Source organism: Dromiciops gliroides, chromosome 3 (assembly GCF_019393635.1).
Source record: "Dromiciops gliroides isolate mDroGli1 chromosome 3, mDroGli1.pri, whole genome shotgun sequence".
NCBI lineage: Eukaryota > Metazoa > Chordata > Mammalia > Microbiotheria > Microbiotheriidae > Dromiciops > Dromiciops gliroides.
Genome location: NC_057863.1, coordinates 50,239,156 through 50,245,677, shown reverse-complemented (window position 1 = coordinate 50,245,677; position 6,522 = coordinate 50,239,156). Strand labels below are relative to the sequence as shown.

At 33.9% G+C, this 6,522-nt stretch overlaps 1 pseudogene; it reads right to left on the bottom strand.

Moving 5' to 3' along the window:
- Positions 1–5,347: 5,347 nt before the first annotated feature.
- LOC122746277 lies at positions 5,348–5,772 on the bottom strand (annotated as a pseudogene).
- Between the last annotated feature and the right edge of the window lie 750 nt (positions 5,773–6,522).

Genomic DNA, 6,522 nt, shown 5'->3' with positions numbered 1-6,522 from the left:
CCATAGCTTCATTCAAACTTGCCTCAAAGGAAACCCTTCGTGATTCTCTTGGTCATTGTTGCTTTCTCCCTCCTCAAAGTATCTTCTGCAGTACTAATTTATCTGATTCCATATTGTATCTTCCAATAGAAGATAAAATTGTTTAGAGAAGGCATTGGCTTTTTTGTCTAATAATATCTAGTACAATTTCTTATATATAGTGGGCACTCAATATGTATTTTTAAAACGTAATTTAAAAATACGTAGTGCTGTGGTCACTTACACACAAAAGTCCTATAAGTTCCATGCCAATAATCAGTTGATCATCTTGAGTGAGATTTATTGCCTATAACAATGAAATCACCAGTCTAGTACTTGTCCTTGTCTTTCCTCTGAACTAAGATTGCTGTATTTAGTATTTATGCTACCCATTTTACAATTTATCATGTTCTCTAATTCTTTTGGACATCTGGTCTTCAAAATTAGATGGTCATCTCCATAAAAGTTAACCCCATGCTTCATACTTCATTATATCCTCTGTGTATCATCCCTCCATCCTTTTTCATGTGTCTAGAATCTTCTAAATTGTTGATACTGAATATGTTTTTAATTCATTGACAGATTAAAGCAATTGCAAAAGCAAATTCAGGGGCAGCTAGGTGACACAGTGGATAGAGCACCAGCCCTGGAGTCAGGAGTACTTGAGTTCAAATCCGGCCTCAGACACTTAACACTTGCTAGCTGTGTGATCCTGGGCAAGTCACTTAACCCCAATTGCCCCACTAAAAAACAAACAAATTCAAAGGGCTACTCTATCAAGAATAATCCAATTTGCTTTTTGCTTGTGTATATTGTATTTCAACTTACTTTGGGTTTTTCCTGCTTAAGAATGTATACAAGTGCTTATTTTAAAGCTAGTAGCTATTTAATAAGTTGTGTTAATACAGAGTGAAAAATTTAACACCCCCATCCATTTTCCAGGAGAAACTGCAAAACACAGACAAATGAAAGAAATACTTAGTACTTTGGGATATTACCAACACCTGAATAACTTGTAAGCAGTTTTATATTTCTAAAATAACAATTACTATCACATTCACATTATTATGGTTTTAGTTTACTTTTAGATAATATCCAATTGGCCCAAAGCCCAAGTTTCAATTATAAATAAGAGATGTAGTTACAAGCTATTATCACATACAAAAATGATGATAGGAGATAGTGGCCTAAGGAACATGATGACAACTCTCTTAGTTAAATTCCTAACAACACTCATAAGCATTTTACCCTGTAATTTTTAGAAATTGATTCTAATGCATACATAAATATATATACATATACATGTATATGTACACATATTTACCTTTACAGACTGATTCTGATTTAGACGAATTTCATATTTTTCATTGTTTTAATTATTTTCCCTTTTTCTATGTCAGTCACATGTCTTTTACATGAGACACAAAATCTTATAATAATAACCCAACAATATCTATTTAAAAGTTGAAGAATGACAACAAGTATTACTACTTCTTGGACTGTATATTCAAATGAATCTAGGGCTCTCTAGCCTTAGTGCTAGCTCTAAAAACAAGAATCTAATAACATGATGATTATATATTTCAACAAGGCACTTTACAGATAAATAGATATCCTCGTCCTCCTCTCCAGCATGTAGTATTGTGAAACTGACCTCCATTCATTGTGAATTGATTGACAGCTTTGTGCCCTTCCAGGGCTATTTGAGATAATCATGTGGAAAATCAGTACAAATGATGCATGTTTAATCAAGGGTATGACCAGAAATCCTGTATGTCTTTAGAATACTTTGGAGGAAACCCAAACCCACTCTGAAACTCAGCCAGCAGCCACTACTGACAAGACACAAAGCGTTCAAGTTTCCAAGTAGGAATATGGGATTAGTAATATGCTTTATAGAAAAAAGAGGAAATGGAAACCATTCAAAATATTTGAGCTCAACAAAAGCCATGCATTTTATGAACTCATCCATTAAAATGTAAAATAGAATATCATATATTTATATATGTGTAAGGGTATATATGTGAGTGTATAATGTATGTATATTTGTATATACACACATAAACATACATATACAATAAATTCTCTTGGACTGCCAAATGGGCCTGTTTTTAGGAACAAGAATAGTAACAAAGGGACACTAATGAAATATTTTGAAATAAAATGAAATTATTTGGATAGGAATATCCTATATTCTAATTGTAAGCAGAACGTTAATTTCATTCTTCATATTTGTATCTCTAATGCCTGCCATAGTAACTGGTGCATATTAGGAATTTAACAAATCCTTGTTGACTTATGGCTTGACAATACTAAATAGTCATAAGCATTTATTTTTTATGGATCCCAAATTATCCAAAACCAAACTGAAAACATTGAACCAGGATAGAGCCAAGATTTTTGAAGTCAAACTTCATGGACTCAAATTGCATCATCATCACTTCTGACACTTTAAAATAAACATTTAGGGTTTGAAATCCCTGGTATGGCTAGGTTGGCCTAGAATTGTGAGATGGATCTAAGTTCAAATTTGACCTTAGACATGTACTAGCTGCATGACCCTAGGCAAGCCAATTAACCTGTCTGCCTCGGTTTCTTCAACTTTAAAAAGGGGATAATAATAGCACCTACCTCCCATAGCTACTGTAAGGATCAAATGAGATAATAAATTCATAGTGTCTGGTATATAGTAAGTGCTATATAAATGTTAGCTATTATTATTAAAATTATTATTAATGAAAAGTAATTTACCTACATTATTTTCCTTGAGGTTCCATGATTAATGATGACAGTATATTGCAATGGAAATAGCACGTGATTCTGACATTGAGAGATCTGTGTGACTGTTGTTTAGCAGCTGGGTAACATTGGCAAGTTGCTTTCTCCATTGGACCTTCCATCTCCTCATCAATAAAACAAAGGGGTGGATTGGATGATCTCTAAGGTCCCTCCCAGCTCTAATATTCCACTTTAACTTTTTTCCACTCATCAGATACAAAGGATTAAATTATCTTCATGAATATGAAATTGAACATGCAAAATAAACTAATTTAAATGTGTATATAATTACCTGTAATCTGAAGATTAAACACAAATTCACCAACTGCAATTATTTGCACTCATGCATGGAGGTTTTTGTAGGGCAGCTTGTCTAATGTTAGAAACATTTTGTGAATCTTTTCTCCTCAAGTTTTTATCATTTCTTTGATGACATGGCAAAATCCAATTTTTTTCTGCTTTTCTCTTTTAAAAAATCCAACTGTGTGAAATATATTTACTGTTCAGGCAACCTACAGAGACTTGATTTGGGGGCAATTATGAGAATTTTTACCCAATTCTGTAAATGAGGTTGACCTGAAAAAACTTAATGTCCCATTCAAAATGCCCTGTCATTACTGACCTTACCTACAATGAAGATTCCCAACCAACTGGTAATAGGTCTCTTTTTAACACTTATTAATACCATATTTGTTATTATTTTCCAATTCTTTGCCTCTTCTGAAAAAGGTTTTTTTCAGTGATAATGAAATCATTAAAAACATGATTGCTGGTTTCAAAATATGAATTTCACTCCCTTGAATTACTTCATTGTTCCTGAAAGCCCATAGAATCTTACTTTCATGGACCATAAATAAATAGCCAATACAACACTTCAGCACATTTCTAATTGTAATGCCCCGTGTAATGCTCCAGTCTATTATACATATGTTTTCTGTTATTGTAGGGTGGCAGTCAGTGACATGGAAGTGTGTGCTTGCATTAGAGAGCTGGTGTGAACTCATTCATAAGTTTTAACTGCATCATTATTTCAATCTAGAAACTAGAAGCTACTTACTCAGCCATGTTTATCTTGTCTAGTAAGTTATTACATTTAAGTTCCTGAGCCATCTCTTTTCCAGTTAAAGAGATGCATTGATTTCCCTGAGTGAAGCAAAAGCAAAACTAGAGGACATTATGTCAAGGCCTTATTTGGTTGTTTGTTGTTGTTGTTGTTTTGAGATTTTTCACTTGAGATTAACTACTGAACCTCTTTCAGTTATATCATGAAACTGATTTCATGGTACAGAGATACATCAAAAAAACTTAATGATAAAAAAATAACTAAATAATTCCTACTAGTGGCCCAGATTTGAAATCTACTTTCTTTAAGGTGTAGTTATTTTCATCTTTAGTCTTAATATGTAAAGTAGGCATGGTTTACACATGTTAGGCTTAATTATATATATATATATATATATATATATATATATATATATATATATATATATATATATATATATAACCATTTCCTTTCTCTATTTGAGACACCTTGCTGGTGCTCTCCCTGTGGTTATCAGTGTTTTTAATAAAACTTGGGAAACTGAAAAAAAAAAGAAGAAATGTTGCCTATAAAAATAATCATCACCAACACCATCATCATTAAGCAGATTTGCAGTCAATAAACAAACAGAACTATCACTGTCCAAAATGCATTTTGCACTTATTTCTTTTTTACAGTTTGGCTAATGTGTCTTTAGGGCAGCTTAATGGTACAGTAGATAGAGTTTTCAGCTTGGAATCAGGAAGATCTGAGTTCAAATTCAGATTCAGATGTTTATTAGCTTTGAGACTTTAGGCAAGTCACCTAATCTTAGCTTACTTCAAGCACTGCCCCTCTAGGCTTGTTCTAAGGACCAAAGGAAGTAATATGTGAATATATGGAAATATTCAAAGCACAGTGCCTGGAACATAGTAGTTACTATATAAATGTTGTTATAATAACAACAATGTAATTATTAAAATAGTATGGTTATAATAATACAATAATGATGACTTTGAAGGGAGAGAATCAAAGAGTTCCATCTTCCCTACTTTATATCTCAGTTTTCATAGTATCTGAGATCAGAGTTGAAAGGAATCTTAGACTTTTATCTCATCAAATCTATACTAGAATCAGCATCCCTAATATGATATGGAGACTAGAGTCACTGAATCTCTACTTGAAGACTACCAGTGACAACCATGTCATCTCCCCCTTTATCTAAGTCACTGATAAATATTTCCAATAATATAAAACCAAGCACAGATCCTTGGAAAATCCACATGAAACTTCCATTCAATATGAAATCTTACCATTATTTACTATTCTTGGATTCCACTACTCAAACCAGGTCCAAATTCATCCTCTTATGCTATCCCTGAGTTCAAATCTCTCCATATTTTCTGAAAGAATGGCAAGAGACAATCAACCACTTTAAAAGTCTAGATAAACTCTTAAAAAGAAGTAACCTATTGTAAAAAAAAAAAAAGGAAAAAAGGAGATAGATTAATATGGCACATTGTGTTGGGGTTTTTTTTTTTGACATTTTATAATTTTATTTAAACAAAGTTCAATTTAGTTTTCATCCACATTGACTGTCTGTAAGCTTTTGAAAGTGGTGACAGGCACATAAATAACCAAGGTATACAGCTTTTTTGGTGAATCTTCATCCTCATTGCGTTTCCTGGACAAATGCACTCGGATATGGTGCGGAACATTCCTTATTCCTTTGGCCCAAACAGTTTTGTTGAGTCTGGTGTCAATGCGTACATCTGGAGTTCCCATTTCTTTCTTGGCAAATTTGCTGATTTCCTTGAGAGCCCAAGGAGCTCACTTTTTGAATCCTACTCCATGAATCCCCTTGTGAATGTTGATGGTGTATTCTCAGGTCATCACCTCATTTATGGCAGAGTGTCCTTTTTTTTTTTTCCTCTACCTTTCTTTTTGGGAGCCATCCTGCCTGGGACCAGGTTGGAAAGGCATATTCTGTTGTTTTTTAATCCATGCTGGCTCTCTAGGATCAACACTTCTTTTTCCAGAGGTTCAAGGCCTTTCCCTATGCTAATACACTCTAGGTTTTTGCCACTATACAATGTCTAACTCATTGACCTCTGATAGTTTGCAAGCACTATTCTTCTTTAAAAAATGGGAACATGTGCCCTCTTTAATGCCACATTACCTCTCCTATGCTCCACTATCTGTCAGTTACCACATCTACCAGAGATTTCAGTCCTCTGGAATATAGATCATTTGTACCAGATTATTTCATCTTGACACGAGCAGCTAGACATTTCCATGCTCTCTGCCTACTTCGCCACTCACTATTAACAACTTTGATTCTATGCTTGCCAGTCCAAGGACCATTCTTCTCAGTAGAGAAAAAAAGAATGAAAATAAGAATCACAGTCTCCCTTCTCTTTGTTGTAAAGGGGACTCATAAGGTCTCTTCAAGAAAGGTGGTATATGTTCATTATACCTATAAAGAAATAAAAAGATATATTGAAAATCATCCTAGGGGCAGCTAGGTGGTGCAGTAGATAAAGCACAGGCCCTGGATTTAGGAGGACCTGAGTTCAAATCCGGCCTCAGACACCTAATACTTACTAGCTGTGTGACCCTGGGCAAGTCACTTGACCCCAATTGCCTTACCAAAAAAAAAAATCATCCTGAAGAGATTTTAAAAATAACATTATTTCATGTGGAAT